This window comes from Callithrix jacchus, chromosome 10 (genome assembly GCF_049354715.1).
Source record: "Callithrix jacchus isolate 240 chromosome 10, calJac240_pri, whole genome shotgun sequence".
In the NCBI taxonomy this organism is placed as follows: Eukaryota; Metazoa; Chordata; class Mammalia; order Primates; family Cebidae; genus Callithrix; species Callithrix jacchus.
Window position 1 is genome coordinate 74,668,062 of NC_133511.1, and position 17,342 is coordinate 74,685,403.

Genomic DNA, 17,342 nt, shown 5'->3' on the forward strand with positions numbered 1-17,342 from the left:
GATGTATTGCCTACCCTTTCTAAGCTTCAGTTTCCTCATCCGTAAAATAGGACAGTTCCAACCACGAAGTATTGTACGGATCAAGTGAGACAGTGCATGCAAAGGACTTACCACTGCTAAAAGTGCTTTCTGTCTGGGCAGCAGCAGTTTCTCCGCTCAGTCGGCCTTCACGTTGGGTTCTGGACAACTGCAGCTGGAGACCCTACCTCTACTCTTCAGCCCTACCTGTCTTTAGGACTGGCAGCCTCTTCCAGAAACAACAGGACACTTTAATCCCAAAGCACAGTAATCACCCAAAGGGCTGAAGGCTGTCTGACAGCAAGTTCTGACTAGTGAAAGCACACCTTCATTGACAGAAACATGTTCTCCTTCCTGCTTTCCTTTCCTCGATTAGAATCCGATGTCACTGCCATCAGCTGAATGACCTTCCTAAGGGTTACAGGAATCCATCAGAAGGAAAGCCAGAGGCTGGCAGAGTTGGGCTTCTGAGAGGAAGTATGCTCTCAAAATCGCCACAGAAGATTCTTCCCCTTTGGTAGCACCCACCATCTCATCACCACCACCCCAACACCTGGCTGTGCCCTGCTCCTCATCCTGGCCCCACATGAAGCTGGGCTGATAAACTACAAATCCATAAGTCAAGGGGCACAGCAAGTTCCCCAAAGCCAAGACATATGTCCCAAGGCCCTGGAGCCAGACCCGGAGCCTCAGCCACCTTGCCTCTTGTTTCCATGATAGTGTTACTTGCTTCTCCCTTGGGGAGACTGAGGTGAGTGGGCAGTCCAGGAACCCTATCTGGGTTTTTCCCCCCATTTATTTATTTATTTATTTTTTTGAGACAGAGTCTCGCTCTGTTGCCCATGCTGGAGTGCAATGGCACGATCTTGGTTCACTGCAACCTCCACCTCCCATGCAGCTGGGATGACAGGCACCCACTACCATGCCTGGCTAATTTTTATATTTTCAGTGGAGACAGGGTTTCACCATGTTGGCCAGGCTGGTCTCAAACTCCTGACCTCAAGTGATCTGTCCGCCTCGGCCTCCCAAAGTGCTGGGATTACAGGCATGAGCCACCATGCCTGGCCCCCAACTGGGTCTTGTAAGTAGATGGACTAGAGACCAAGGGAAGAATCAGGTGAAGAAAGGTATAGCTGTATTGTTGTGTTATCTCCTTGAAAATCTCCCAAGAATGTCAGATACTTAAAAAACTCTCCCGAGACAAAGGAGAAGTTCAATCTCACCCTGAAAATTTACTGTCCAAATAAGGGAGCAAACAGTCAGTGCTAGAAAAGTCAGGCTGTTCCAACTCTGAAAAGCCCTGGGAGAGAGGCAGTTCCGGGCTTCAGATTCCACTGACAGGTTGTAACCCCTTGAAGCACTAATGGGCACATTCTAGTGGCTAATTCCTCTGACCTTCCAGATGGCTGGGTTGGGGACACACCCCAGCTGAGGCCCAAGGACATCGGTTTCTGGCAGGGAGTATGCAAAATCTCAGTGGCTCCAACCAGACCAGATAACAGCCCCGCACTCAAGGACGAGCGCAGGAACCAGGACCCAGGAGGAAGATGTCCTTGGAGCCATTTCTTCTTTCACCAAGTAAGAGCCAAATATAGCCAAATATGAAGAAACAATTCATCTTCTTTGCAATTTTTCTCCAGTTCATCACCTCATACCTAGTTAACTGCAATGGTCTCTGGTTATATAGACAGCACGTTTTCCAGTGCCAGCACATAGGAGGCACTAAGTAAATGTTAAACAGTATTATTATATTACAAACTCCCTTTATTCTTCTACCTCCAGTCCCCTCTGCTCACAAGTGACAGACGAAGCATCCTGGAATGTCAATATCATCATGTCATTCTTCTGGACTCCTTAACTGCCAATCACACCAGACCCAGGTTCCTGTAACTGCTTCCAACCAATCTCAGTTTCCTCTTCTTCCTTCTCTCTCCAGCCAGCCCTGGCCCTGCCACCCTCCCCAGGCCTGCCCACACAGAGATACACAGACTTGCATGTGCACGCATGTGCGTGCACCCACAAACAAACACACCCCTCTGCTTCAAACATGTCCACATGTCCATTTCTGCCCCATGTTTCTGGGCTCAAACCACTGGCAGGCTGGAGAGCTCTCCTTCTTCCTCTCTGCTACCTAATTCCTATTGTCCTCCAAGGCCCAGTCCAAGGTCCCCTGAAGCTCAGGCTGAGAAACTATTCAATCCACAATGACCAAGCACCTGCTCTGTTCAAGGCACTAGCCCAGTCACGGAGGACACAGGAAGAAAAATGACACAGTCCTACATGCTCCTGACTGGTGGGAGAAGCTTCAGCATGAACTGCCCGGCTCACTTGAACCACGCCGGCAGCAGAGTCAACCACCAGACCTCACAGGCAGCTTGCTGTGATGACGGCAGCACATGAAGCCCAGCTAGATGGGGTCTTGTTACCTCGAGACTTCAGCCCTTTAAAGAAGCCACCAGGGCCTAGTGGCTTAGAATATATTCTATTATAAGAGCCTTCATTCTCTGTGACCACCTTGGGTAGCACTGCCCCCCTGTCCTGCTTTGGAATTTTATCAGCTAAGCTGGGTCCAACCTCATTCAACAATAGCCCTGGTCGACCACGCCTCCTTAGGGCCAGGCACAAGCCGCACATCCCTGTCCTAAGCCAGGGAACAGAGAGAGAATGACCAATGCTCTCCTTAGTGGTTTCTAGGCCTGACGCCACTTGACTACAGAGCTGATGGGGGTCACAGGGGGGCCAACCCTTAGGCCTCTCCAAAGAAAAAGGGTAAGGTGCAAGTTTCAGACCATAGGAGTAACTCCACCCTTCTCTCTCTTCTTCAAGAAAGCTTATGAGAGTGGGAGCCTGCTTGCTATTATTATAGGCATAATCTTGCATACCTTCTAAATTACAAAAATAGGTAACCCATTCACGTTTACTTCGGTCCTTACTCCTGTAGTAACAAATACCATGTGATACATGCCTCACATCTAGTCCCAAGCCACTAGTGAGTTACAATGCCTGGAGAGAAGCAGCTACTGTGAGCTTCCAGTGGGCCACCTCCCCCCAGGTGCCCTACCTTGGATAGCCAAGAGGGCTACCTGGATAAAATCGAGATCCTAAGACAGATTTGTAGGCTCAACCCAGAGGGCAATCCTAACTCATTTCCCCCTACTCATGGGGAGACAAATGCTGCTATATCAATGCTTGGGGAAAAGGTCCACATATTTTTCATGTCCCACACTCAGACAGGAGTGGAGTCTCACTGCTTCTAGAAGACTGGAACTGTAACTGACTTGGTATTGATATGGACCAAAGGTACTTCCTGTTGGACATTCCTTAGGCCTGTCACACGCAGTCCAAGAAAGCAGTAAGATGGCAAAGAGAGACCAGCTAAGAGCTACTCCAAACACCCACACCATCAAATGATCATTCCAAGTGTCAGATAATCTGCGGACCAAGTACTTAAAGCTATGCCCATTGGGAATGCTCTAAAATTCCTATCAGTACAGTTATTCTTTGCCCCAGAACCAGGAGAGGCTCTCTTGATATAATCTTAGATACCAGGGAATAGAATGTTCAACCCAGGGGAAAAAAAGAGAGAACACCTAACCCATCCCTACTTATATTTTCAGTAGTGGAGACTTAAGTCTTCCTCACATCCATCCTCCCTGTAATCTATCTGAACCTCAAGTCTCTGAATAAGCTTATCGTACTTGTGACTTAGCTGTTGCTTTTTACAGCATCAACTATTCAGCCTCCTACTAAGGGTACCCTTTCCAGAATGGCTGAATGGGTCTCAGCCTCTACTAAGGAAGCTCACCTCCTTCAGGAGCTTACATAATTAGGCATGCTGGCTTGTATAGGTCAGGTCACCCAGAAAGGCCACAGCAGCTGCTGACCAGTATGCCGCACGTGAGCACTAACAGGGATCAATGAATCAAGCCTTAAAAAAAGGGCAGAACAGAAGGAAAGAAGCTGCCATTGGCCTTTGGATCACCAGCAACTAGCTCAGAAGAGTATGCCTGATGAGGACTGCATCCAGCTGTGACGAGCACCTAGTCTTTGAAACCTGCGGCATCCAGGCAGTAGCACTTCCTGCTTCAGAGGGTCCTCCCACACAGCCACCCTTACACTACGCCCATCTCCAAGGCTGGAGAGAAGACCTAGGCCACACTATCTGGAGAGGCTTAGCCACACATTTTTAGTCCCCATCCACCTCCACCCTCCCCCTGCCCCTGACGGCTCAAATATTCAGCCTCCACATATGTGTCTCTGTGCCTGTGTGTCTGTGTTTTATTTATACTACCCACGTCTGTTGTTAGCAACAGAAACAAAGTACTTCAAAGCAGAAAAGGCAAGTCTGCCAATTGGCTTGCTGCTCCTGCCTGCTTCCAGCTCAGGGAAGGGGCTGGTAAAGGATCCTTCCAGCTCCAATCTACCATGTGTGCCTATAGCTCACATGTACCGGGGGCTGGGAGGCATGGCACCAGTTTGCCTCACATTAGTCACTGCAACATCAGGTGCCAGCCATCACCTCTCTTCTTCCCTGGAGGCCACACCCTGAATACCTGATTCCCTCACCTGCCTAAATGCTGATTACTGTTGAAAGGCAGGGCATCAGAAGCCAGAATCTGAGAAACCCACTCACCTCCCTTGGGCACCAGAAGAGTGGGAAAGATGAAAGGGCAGTGCCTCCCCAGATTAAGACGCAGGAGAACTAGCCCGGGCTAAGTTTTACTTTCACGTCCTTCCATTCCCACTTCAGCTTTTCTGCTACTGATAATCTTCCACGTTCCAACAGCAGACTTCCTAATAACACTGACAGTAATTACTGATCGCTACTTTGTTTCAGCTGACAGAACAAAACATGAAATGTGATTCTTGCACGTGGGGAGCTCACAGATGAATGTGGGGGCAAGAGACACAACAGCAAGCAATCCAAGTGTGGGACACAAACCAGAAAGACAGGACAATGCGGTGGTGGAGGGGCTAGAGCAGCTCAGGATGGGGTTTCTGTGGGAGAGGAAATGTGAGCCAAGCTGTAATGGACAAACAGTAGTTGGACAGAATGAGACAGATGGCTGTTTGAGATGAAGAGTTAGACTATGACTCAAGGTCCCAAGACAGAGAGTGGCAAATATCACCACCCATAGTGTTTTCCTCATATTCAATGGAGGCTTAGCCCTGCTAGGTATGGAGGAAGGAAAGTCGCATGACTTGGTAAAAATCAAACCCTCCCCTCTGGGTCACCATGCTCTCCAGCCCCTCTGCACCCACCTATGCCAAAAGCATGCTCAGCGTTTCCTTTTTCTGTGCTACTCCGAAATCCTCTCCCCTGCACGGCATGGAATGCAGCCAGCCTAACTCCCTAAACCCAAAAACGTCCCGATGAAACTCCCGGCATTCAGGGCTCCTGCTCCCACGGTAGGACAAGCTTCAGGCTCCCGCAGGTGCAGTGTGGGCCAGGAGCTTTAACTCTTCCTCTGTCGGCCTGGGTCAAGTCAAGCTGTGAGTCTGATACTTTACTCGCTAGAGCAGGAGAAGCGGGGCAGTTTGAAATTTCAAGTACGGTTCCTGGGAAGCCAGGACAGCCATCTTTCCTCCTTCCATTCATACTTACAGTCATGCAGTTATTCAACTAATACACACCAAACACCAACCATGCATAAGCCAATATGCTTACTGCTGGTTGAGACACCAAATGCATCAGATGTGGGTCCATGCTCAAGGAGTTTCCACTCTGTAGGGTGAATATAATAGACAAATAAATCTCATAAATACCAGGAAGACTATTTTAAGTGCCATTAGAAAGATGAAATTAAGTGCCACTAGAACAAAGCCATTAGAGAGATGCAATGCTGTAACTTAGGTAGAAGAAGATTACTTCCAACTAAAGGTTCAAGAACACTTTACAGAGACACTGGCCCTTGAGCTAGGCCTGGAAGATCAAATGGCAAAAGAAGTAAAGGGTATTCCTGGGCAGATGGAACTACATGCACAAAGTCTTGGAGGCAGGAAAGCAGAAGACATATAAAGAACAACAAAGTGTTTGTCAGTCTGATGGGAGTTTAACTGAAAGTAGACCAGGGAGAAAGAGAGTTGGAAAGAAAGAGACTTGTTGGCTCTTAAAGCCAAATTAGGGATCTTAGTTTTTCTCTGGGGAATCACAGAGGTTTTCTGAGAAAAGAATGATGGGTTAGAGATTATGCTTCTGAAAGATGAAGCAACACTCAGAGGTCTAGGGGCTATGGCAGAAAAATCTGGTCAAGTGGTCCACGAGGGCTGAAGATCACAGGAAGGACAAGGGAGAGAGAGAACTGAGGTCAGCAGCAAGTGCAGGAGGAGAATTTCTGCCTTTGAGGTTCAGGCTGAACAGAAAAATCAGCAGGCAGTGGCCACGGTGGCTAAGAGCTACACAGGCAGAGAAAAGCTGGAGAACTAGCTCTTGGGAGGGGACAGCGAAGGAGTGGGAGATGGAAACAGACAGGAGACTGGGGAAGGGAAGGGAATCTCAGAGTTCAGGATCCTAAACGCGAAACTGTTCCAAGTGATAAAGCCAAAGGTTTTATCCTGAGAGGAATGAAGAAAAAGTCCTTAGAGTTGAAAGGACTGAGGGGACTGTGAGGCCAGCAATGATGGATTCTCAACTCCCCAACTCCTCAAATCCTAACTATGCCAGAAAGAGGACATGTGAAGAAGGTTGTAAACAGCCTGAAGTCAATAGGCAGGTAAGGGTACCAAGAGTGAGCAGAGGAGCGACTAACTTCTTGCGGGAAAGGTTGCCAGGCAGGGCTTGGCAGCAACGTCGGGAGTTCAGAGCGAGAGTTGGGAGGAGGTGAAGTGGCTTCATCGGAAAGGGTCACGAGGAAAGCAAGATCTTCAGGGAAAAGTCAGCTTTTGGCTGTAACAAAGAGGAATGTTCTAAGAAAAGGCACCAAACGAAGGGCAATACCACTTTTTCTCTATTACACTGGGAAAGATGATAAAACTATTTCCAGAGTCAGGCAGGGTGTGGCAAGCTGGGCGCTCTCACACACTGTTGGATGTTTTGTAAACCAGTACAATTTTTCTGGAAAACAATTTAGGAATACACACACACACACACACACACACACACACACACATATCCTCACAAGGATACCCTATTCAAAGTTAAAAGATAAGGACAGGCAGGAAGAAAATAATTACAAAGCACATAACTTACAAATGATTAAAAATCAGAATATATTAAAAATTCCTAAAGGAAAAAGACAAAAACCCAACTGAAAAATAGGTAAAAGATATGAATAGGGAATTCAAAGAAAAGAAAATAGTGCTCAATTTCTTTGATAAATTGAGAAAATGCGAATTAAAGTGATGAGATATTATTTCATACTCATCAGACTGGAAAATACTGAGAAGCATGGTATCTCCAAGTGTTAACCAAAAAAACGGGGAAATGAAAACTTATTTACACTGCTGGTAAACATACACCCACTATAGAGAGCAATCTGGAATTAACTAGTAAAGCTAAAGAATCCCCACAACATCGCTTCCATTGCAAGGTAGCTAGTGTACACAGACTCTTGCATAGTCATTACAAAAGTGTCTGTAATACACAAAAATTAGAACGACTAACCATTTCTCATTGCCATACAAAGATGACGAAGAAGAAAGGGGAGGGATGCAGTCCTTCACCTGGTCTCTCAGCACTGAGCCAGCCTCTCATTTGTACATGCAAGGAAAGGCCAATACCTGATACTTCAGAAATAATTAAATCTTAGGTCAACCCCTTCCCTCCCAGGGCTCGTATAAGGATTAAACAAAGGAATGTTCTAATACAAGCAAAAATACAAGTTACTTGGCTCCAATTTCTAGCTGGTAGGAAGTCAACCCTTTCATCTGTTTTCCAAAGTCTATGGATCTGCCTTTAGTTGGAAATACAGAGTTGAGTATAGAATATATTATAGAACTCAGGGCCTTGAGTTACTGTCCAACTCTTCACAAAATTCCATCTGAAAGAAGTGAGATTTAAGGAAGACTGCCCAAGGGGTATGATACAAATCCTACAATTTAGGCTCTGTGTATTTTAGGCTCCATTTTCTAGCAGATCACCTGAAAGCTACATAGATGTCCTTAGCTCAGCTCCTCACAGAGTGGCTTTCACTGAGTTGCAATTTCATGTAAAACATTTGCATTTTATCTGCAGCTTCTACGAGAACTATAGGAAACCAAGACTGCATAAGCACTGGTTGTAAAAATAGCAGAAGAACTGTCACTGTAGTGGTAAAAACAAGAAAAATAAATAAATAAATCACACTTCTTGGTTTTAAAAAAAAGTAAAAATTACTGTTAATATTGCCTTATATATCCATATAAATTTTATTAAAATATAAAACTAATTTTAAAAACTTTGTCCTTTGAGAAACTGGTATGTTGACTGCCAAGGAAAAGACCATTCATAGCAATCTTGTTAACGAACAGGATTAGGAAGGCCAGGCATGGTGGCTCACACCTGTAATCCTAGCACTTTGGGAGGCCAAGGCAGGAGGCCTCTTGAAACCAGGACTTTGACACCACGCTGGGCAACATGGCAAGACCCAATCTTTACAAAAGGTTTAAAAATTAGCTGGGCGTGGTAGCGCATATCTGGTGTCCTAGCTACTCAGGAGGCTGGGGTGGAAGGATCACTTGAGCCCAGGAGGTCAAGGTTGCAAGGCCGCAGTGATCTAAGACTGTGCCACTGCACTCCAGCCTGGGCGACAGAGCAAAATAATGTCTCAGAAAAAAACAAAATAAACAAAAAAACAAGATGAGAACAGCTGCATGCTCTTTTCTTTGGTGCTGATGATGTTTCTATGTTATTAACATTATTACAGCCTCTCTTTACCGGTTATCTGCTGTGTGTCAAGCATTGTTCCCAGGTGTTCATTACGTTAATTCATTTAATACTCTAACACAATTCTATGAGGTAAATGTTACCAGTTCTATTTTACCAAACGAGAAAACCAAAGCCCAAGTCATATAGCTAGTAAGAGGAGGAGCCAGAATTCAAAACAGGACTGATTTCAAAATTCCCATTCCTTCCACTGTGCCATGGAAAGTACAGGAGGGTATGGTTTTCATGTCTACTGCAGCCAGACATCAATTTTCTCTATTGAGAAGGCAGTATATAAATCTGAAGAAACAATGTATATGAAAATATGGTATACGCTATAAGCCAGTATTCATATGTAAATAACTATCATTATCCTCCAGGAAAAGATGTGTAAAGCAGAGCTGACAGGTTTTTTTTCTTTTATTTTTTAATTTTTTTTTTCTTTTAGAGACAGGGTTTTTCCATGTCGGTCAGGCTGGTATCAAACTCCCGACCTCTGGTGATCTGCCTGCCTCAGCCTCCCAAAGTGCTAGGATTACAAGCGTGAGCCACTGTGGCTGGCGATAGTTTTCTTTTTCTTTTATTTTTAAGAGACAGGGTTGTGCTATGTTGCCCAGGCTGAACTTGAACTCCTGGGCAAAGCGATCCTCCTGCCTCAGCCTGCTAAGTAGCTGCGACTTCAGGCACATGCCATCATGCCAGGCCAGAACTGACATTTCTACTGCACGCACACCAGCAAAATCAGCAGGAAGTGAACTCTAAACATAGCCTAAGAGGAGAACTTTTCTCTCAACACTAAAACTCATAAAACCATGTAAGCAAGTGTGTGGGTCACTTACTTCCTTAAACACAGGTGTTTTGCAAGATAGTGAGAAATCATCCCACATCTAGTGACCCCGGGCATAGACTCCTGTTTGCTTCAGAATCCAGGAGATGCTGGTATTTGGGCAGGTAGGCCTTCTTTTCTCTCAACTCCCTTTTAATCTCATCTTCTTCAGTGATGATCATTCTCAAAGAATTATTTCAAGAGATACTATCTTTGAGAAGAAGAATTATTTCAAGTTTTCATTTCTAGCTCATCTACAAATCCATAACTTTTGGAGATCAAAGCTCTCCAAAACCCTGAAACCTACAATGTGCTTCTTTCCTGTAAGTTTGATGGCTATTACATAGGAGACATGCATGCTTTCCCTGGTAGTTTAGAGAAAAAGTTTGGAATATTATGAGCTCAGAAAAGGGGTCATTCTACCTCTAGTCCTGGGCATCAAGGGTTTTCTAAATGTTTAAGAGCCAAGTGGTCACCAGCAGCAAGAAAATGCTAGGGTGGGTTCTCTGGACACTGCTTCACCCAGGGACAGCCACCCCTTCTCTACTCACCTCCATCCAAACCCTGGAGGTGAAGTGTAAATAATGCAACACAAATCTTCACAAAGACTACCTACCAAAACAAACCCCAGCCAGAAAAGCACTGGCGTTAAAATGCAAAGGGATAAAACAGGAAGAGGGACTCACTGTGACTCCTCTCAAGGACTCCTGCTTCAGCCCCACCTATGTATCACAATTCTTTTCCTCTTCTGTATTAACCCCCTACCTCATTACTTTCCTCCACTCCAACCAGGCGGCAGCAATGTCCAACAGAGCACAACAGATTTAAAACTGTTTAAAATGGGTGTCTTGCATTTTTCTCACCTTGTCTTCTTCCACCACTGGCTAAGCTTTCAACCGATTCCACAGTGCCCCAGCTCTGCAGTGAAGCAACTACCCCACATCTTCAAACTCTTCACAGAATCACACACCATCCCCTGCCCTAACACACAGCAGGCTCTCCCTCTACCCTGGCAACTTCAATAGCTATGTGCATAGATCCACTCAAAACCCTTATCTCACAACTGATTCCCTGACGTCAATGCCACTTCCACTTGAGTCACCCACACTTCTGGACAAATCCTGAACCTTGTACTGCCCATCTTAAAACCATGCCCTCTCTGTGACCACATTTCCCTTCCTGTCTATCTTTTGACCACTTACTACCCAACAGCTGCTCTTTGACCTTGACTAGGCCTCTCTTCCCTTAAGCCTTTTTCCTAGTGAATATCAGCCACCTCCTGGCCTTTCCTTCTGCCAATCCAGGCTGGAATCCATGATTCATCACAAAAGGATCCATCTTAAATCCACAGCTCCTTTCTCTTTCCCCTGTACCCTCCTAAAAAGTCCTAACTATGCTATTCTCCATTCCTTTGTCAGCACACCTAAAAATTGCTATTCAGATACCACACATCCAGTACACTTCTGAAAGGTCTTTCGAAGATATATGCCGAAGCATTAATGGATGAAATGGTATGACACCTGGAGTTTGCTTCAAAAAATTCAGTGGTAGGCCAGACGCAGTGGCTCACGCCTGCAATCCCAGCACTTTGGGAGGCCGAGGTGGGTGGATCACCTGAGGTCAGGAGTTCAAGACCAGTCTGGCCAACATGAATAAACCCCATCTCTTAAAAAAAAGAAAAAAATTCAGTGGTTAAAAAAGGAAGAGAAGTGGACAAGAATAGAAATAAAACAAGCTAGTTCATGTGTTAATATTCATAGCTATTAGTTAACAGTTATATATAACAGTCGAAGCTGGATGATAGACACAGTGGTGGTCATCTATTTTACTTCGGTTATGCCTGGGGTTTTCCATAATAAAAAGTTTGACAATAAAATTAATTAAGTGAAAGATTAATGGGGAACAATGCCAAAAGTCACACACAGATCACCTGCTAGTCACAAAATGAAAACTATCATTTCACAACGGAGAAATTTAGCTGATCCTACCTTAACCAGTAATCAAATTTAGCATCAGTAATAATGGGCCAGCCAAACATCATGTGCCTCTGATCTGCCGCATCATTTATAAAGGGTTGTTTTCTTCACGAAATGCTTAACCTCCTCAGGCCTCTAGATCTAATTTATAGTTTATAGAATACACAGGGGAGAGAGGAACAACCTGAACAACACTCCAGAAAGAGAAAACAATCAGGTGAATCCATCATGTGAAAAGTAAATTATGTTAAGAAATAAGAAATGTCTAAAACTGAACTCCCAGCCTGGGCAACACAACAAGAGCCCCATCTCTACAAACAATAAAAAAATGTAGCAGATACAGCAGAGTGTGGTGGCACATGCCTGTAGTCCCAGCTACCCGGGTGGCTGAGACCCCAGCCACCATCTAACTAAAACTACCCAAGAAGACCCCAAGCAAGAACCCCAGAACCATGCAAGTATTGTGGTCTGAAGCCACTGTGTTTTGGGGTGGTCTGGTAGGCTGGATTGGACACTAGCAGATCTAGCCTTTCAAGAGCCATCCCTGGGATCTGTCTCTGGAGTCTTATCTTGACACTCCTCACTCTACCCTGCCAAGGACAACAAACAGGACCAAGTGGGACTTCCCTGAACTCTCTGTACTTACAGCTTCACTCCTGTCTTTGTGCATGCAAATCCTTCTACCTGGAATGCCCCTCCCTGTCCTGTCTCCTTACAAAAGAACTATGCCTCCATCGAACTCTACCAGCACCGTTTCCTCTGTGAAGCCGTGCCCTTCTTTTCCCTGCTCTCCTCCCACCAGCAACTCAATTAATCCTTTCCACCCAGTGAAATATCTAGGGTGGCAAAAGTCGCAATGCAGTATATTGGTTTTTCACATGTCTTGTTCAACAAACTATTAAGTACCTTGAGAGTAAGTACTGTATGTCTGTGCACTGGTCCTGCAGGGGCCTAATGAATGTATGCTGATTGAAAGTGGTTTCTCCTGCTTCCTTACTTAGCCTATTTTTATTAAAAACCTTTCTGGGCCAGGCACAGTAGCTCTCACCTGTAATCCCAGCATTTTGGGAGGGTGAGGTAAGAGGATCATTTGAGCCCAAGAATTCAAGAACAACCTGAGCAACATGGAAGGCCCTCCTATCTCTACGAAAATTTTATAAATTAGCTGAGCATGGTGGTTCATTCCCACGGTCCTAGCTTTTCCAGAGGCTGCAGTGGGAGGATCGCTTGAGCCCAGGAGGTGGAGGCTGCAGTGAGCTGTGACAGCGTCACTGCACTCCAGCCCATGCAACAGAGCAAGGCCCTATCTCAAAAAAACATTCTATCTAAACCCCTGGCTGATGGAGCAGAAATGATGCCAGTTAAATCCTGCTTTTCTCAGTCTTCTAAACTCTAACTTGAACGAGGCTTTCTTTTCTGAGTTTGCAAATTCACAACCCTTAGGAACAACAACCCTAGGTTGATCCAGCACTAAAAACTGCCTTTTAAAATACAGTTATGGGATCTGACTAGCTTAGTGTCTGGGACATAAGTAGGTACTCAATGAACATTATTTCTATTCCTTCTCTTACTTCAAAAATCTTGCTAAATCTGTCCGCAAAGCAGCCCCATTCCCTCACAGGTTTCAGGCTGCTCCTCTCCCAAAGCCACGCCCTTTCTGGGTCTTAACACCTGCTTGGTCTTTGACCTGCTGCCTTTCCTTAGTACCAGCTGCTCACCCACTCCCACCTCAGCCAGGGTGAGCTCATCAAAGCAGGTATAATTTTTAAGGGCAAGGCTTCTATGTGACAAGATCTATACCCAGCATGTCAATATAATTGCACATAGGTTGCACTGGAAAGTTTTACAAATGGGATTCATGCAATTATCCCCAAACATTAACAAAAGAAATCTGACTGTGTTGTATATAGGATAAGAGAAAACAAACAAAAAACAGGATTAGGAACCAGAAGACTTGGGTGATAGTTTTAATCTGCCTCTCTCACTAAAGGCTTTTTTTTTTTTTTGTAAACTTAAATCAGAAATATTATTTTAGGCCAGACACGGTAGCTCATACCTTGTGACCCCAGTAATTTGGGAGGCCGAGGCAGGCAGATTGTTTGAGGTCAGGAGCTCAAGTCAGGACCAGGAGTCAGCCTGGTCAACTAGTGAAACCCCATCTCTACTAAAAATACACAAAATTAGCTGGCTGTGGTGGCACATGCCTGTAGTCCCATCTACTCAGGAGGCTGAGGCACAAGAATCATTTGAACCCAGGAGGCAGAGGTTGCAGTGGGCTGAGATCATGTCACTGTACTCCAGCCTGGGCTACAGAGCAAGACCCTGTCTAAAAAAAAAAAAAGAAAGGAATATTTTTTTAAATGTCACAGAAATTTTTTGTGTATGCCTTAGGCAATCCTCTGGCCTCCGCCTCCCAAAGTGCTGGGATTACAGGCATGAGCCACTGCTCACGGCCAGAAAATGTTTTTAATTGTTATGGTACATCCTAAATGAGAAATATTACAAGAATTTGAATGTACGTAGCTTCAACTCACTAAGCAGTTAAGTGAAAAGAAGTTTATAAATTTTACATAAAGAATAAATTTAATAGAAAAAAAGGTTATCTTAGGTTTTCTTATCAACAAAATTTAATTCCTGCCGGGCACAGTGGCTCATGCCTGTAATCCCAGAACTTTGGGAGGCCAAAGTGGGCAGATCACCTGAAGTCAGGAGTTCAAGACCAGCCTGGCCAAAATGGTAAAACCCCATCTCTACAAAAATACAAAAGTTAGCTGGGCATGATGGCAGATGCCTGTAATCCCCAGCTACTCAGGAGGCTGAGGCAGGAGAATCACTGGAACCCGGGAGGCAGAGGTTGCAGTGAGCCAAGATGGTGCCATTGCACTCCAGCCTGGGAGACAGAGTAAAATTGTCTTTAAAAAAAAGACAGAGAGAGAGAGAAAATTTGATTCCTACTTCTCTCCTTACAGCAAAATTAATTAGAGTTTAAGTGTAAAAACTGGAACACTAAAAGAAAACATGAATGAATTTTTTTTGTGTGCTTCTGACAAGTGAAGATTTTTCCAAGCATGAGACAAAATTCAGCTCAAAAGCCAAGAAGAGGGATGGGGGAAGTGCCTTGAAGAAAAATATTTGCCTAAATAAAAATGTAAAACATGTTAAAGGCAAATAATTAGCATAAACAAAGTCAAAAAATTTTTATATTGGGGGAAAAATTATCATCAACACCTATGGCAAAGAGCCCTAATGTCATATATATGTAAAAGCTCTCACAAATTTACAAGAAAATATAATGACCAAACAGAAAAATTAACAATGTATTTGAACAGAAAATTTACAAAGAATAAAAACCATCAGAAAGATGAAAAGATGCTAATTTCATTAATAACTGAAGACATCCTAAATAAAGTAATGTGATATAGCTGGCCTAGAATTAGAACCAGTACAATGCCATTTTAAAATGGGAAAACTGTTTCCATTCTCCTCACAATGACTGCTAGCCATGGCTTCCATAAACTACTAAGATTACCTTGCAAAATGCAAAGAGAGGACAAGCTGCATACTTTCTCTTATCTGTAACTGCCAGAATTGCTGGCCTTTGTTTACCAAAGTAAGCACCCCCAGATAATTCCATCCTGGCGCCAAGTAACCTAAAATTATGTGGACCCCACACCTGTCCAAATAATGTATAAACTAATGTTTACCTTGACCTCTGTAAACCACTTAGATGGCAATCGGAATGACAAAAGTCCCCTGGCCCTTGGAATATCTGGAGCCCCCTCACCCTCCTCTCAGCCTAGGAGGTGATTGACAGCTTTCATTCCCATCTCTGCTCCTCACCCCCACTCCCAAGGTGGTTTTGTGGGTATAAAAAGGTCTTGTCACTCTTCTTTCTCTGCCACGGGTTGGAGAGACGTGAGTCCTCCGTGGTCGCCGGCAATAAACCCTGTAATTTGGCATTCTTTTGTTCTGGTGTTGACTTTCTGTGCTGAGTGCGATATAACAGTAACAATTAAAAATCATTTTTCATCTACCAGATTGGCAAAGAGTGAAAAGATGTATTACACATATAACACCCATGTTGGCCAGGGTGTGGTGGAAACAGGCACCTCCATACACTGCTGATGAGAAGCACACTGATGCAACTTCTTTGCAAGGCAGTTTGGCAATATTTATTAACATTTATAATGAGCACACCCTTTGATCAGCAAATCTTTCCTTCTAGGAATTTTGCCTAAGGAAATACAAGAACTAGGACACGTGGGCAAAGACAGCTGGATACTGCTGTTCATTACAATATTGCATATAATAGGAACAACTGGGAAACAATTCAATCTTCCGTTAAAAGGGGCTTGGTTAAATAAATTATGATACATCCCTCTGGAGAAACGCAATGCTGCGCCATAAAAGTGTATCCTGAGGTGGAAAAATGTCCTAGGTAAATTATAAGTGAGATGTTTTTCAGTATAGTATAATCTTTTCTTTCCATTTTTTACTGCAGGAAAACATAGGAAATGCACCATTTAAAGTGTACAACTCAGTGGCATTAAGTATGTTCACGATGTTGTACAACCATCACCACTATTTCCCAAACTCTTCCAAACAGAAACTCTGCAATAACTCCCCATTCTCCCCTCTCACCAAGCTCCTGGGTTACCGCTAATCTATTTTCTGCCTCTATGAATTTGCTTTTTCTAGATATTTTACATAAGCAGAATCACAAAATATTTGTTCTTCTGAATATGGCTTATTTCAGTTAGGGCAACATTTCCATTTCCAAGGTTCATCTACATTGTAGTATGCATCAGCACTTCCTTTCACAGCAGAATAATATTCCACAGTACGTATTATTGTGTTCATACATTCTGTTCGTACATGTTTTGTATGTTTTGTTTATCCATTCATCCGTCGGTGAACACTTGGGTTGCTTCCACCTTTTGGCTGCTGTGAATAACACTGCAATGACACTGGCATGCAAGAATCTGAGTCCTTGTTTTCGATTATTTTGGGCATATACCCAGAAGTGGAATTGCTAGGTCATATGGCAATTTTGGGCTTTCCAGGGAATAATCAAACTTTCCCACAGCAGCTGTACCCTAACACTCCCAGTAATGATATATGAAGGTTCTAACTTCTCTACATTCTCACCAACACTTTTCACTTTCCATTTTTTAAATTAGAGTATAAACTTTTTGTGTAAAAAATAAACGTATATACAAATGTAACATTTAAAGAATCTGTTATGGCTCAAGGATGTTAGTTTAAAAATATAAATAAATAAAAACTCTGGTGTTACCCAACTGTTTAACAATGACTATTTTTCTGGGGCACAGGTTTATAGGAGATGCTCATATTCTGCCTTACATATTCCCCATATTGCAAAAGTTGTTAGAACACATGGTGTTGCTTTTTAAAAAATGTCTTAAGCAAAAGTTAGCCTGAGATGGTTTAATGTCTGCCTGCTAATCTAAAACACAATTTCGGTGTTATATACACAGCAAGGCCCTAAATCAGCAGAAGTGAAAAGACCTGAGTCCCAGTCCTCACTCAGCCACCCTGGGCACAGGTGTTCTCACCTCACATCTCCCAGGCACCTGAGACTGAATCCAAGTTCTCAGCCAGTACCCCAAAAATAGACGACAGCCGTATGGACCCACCCACTCCTTCCACCCCAGGGACA

At 44.1% G+C, this 17,342-nt stretch overlaps 1 protein-coding gene across 17 annotated transcripts in view; it reads right to left on the reverse strand.

The window, feature by feature from the left end:
* The window catches only part of DENND2B (DENN domain containing 2B), a 204,613-nt gene that overhangs the window by 81,379 nt on the left and 105,892 nt on the right, over positions 1-17,342 (reverse strand). For 2 of the 17 annotated variants that reach the window (XM_078340461.1, XM_078340456.1), the window contains exon 1: positions 10,550-10,706. The exons of the other annotated variants lie outside the window; for them this stretch is intronic. The gene's annotated coding sequence lies outside the window, so the exon portion shown is untranslated. Of the gene's footprint in view, positions 1-10,549; positions 10,707-17,342 lie in introns of those variants that run through there. 17 annotated transcript variants of the gene reach the window in all.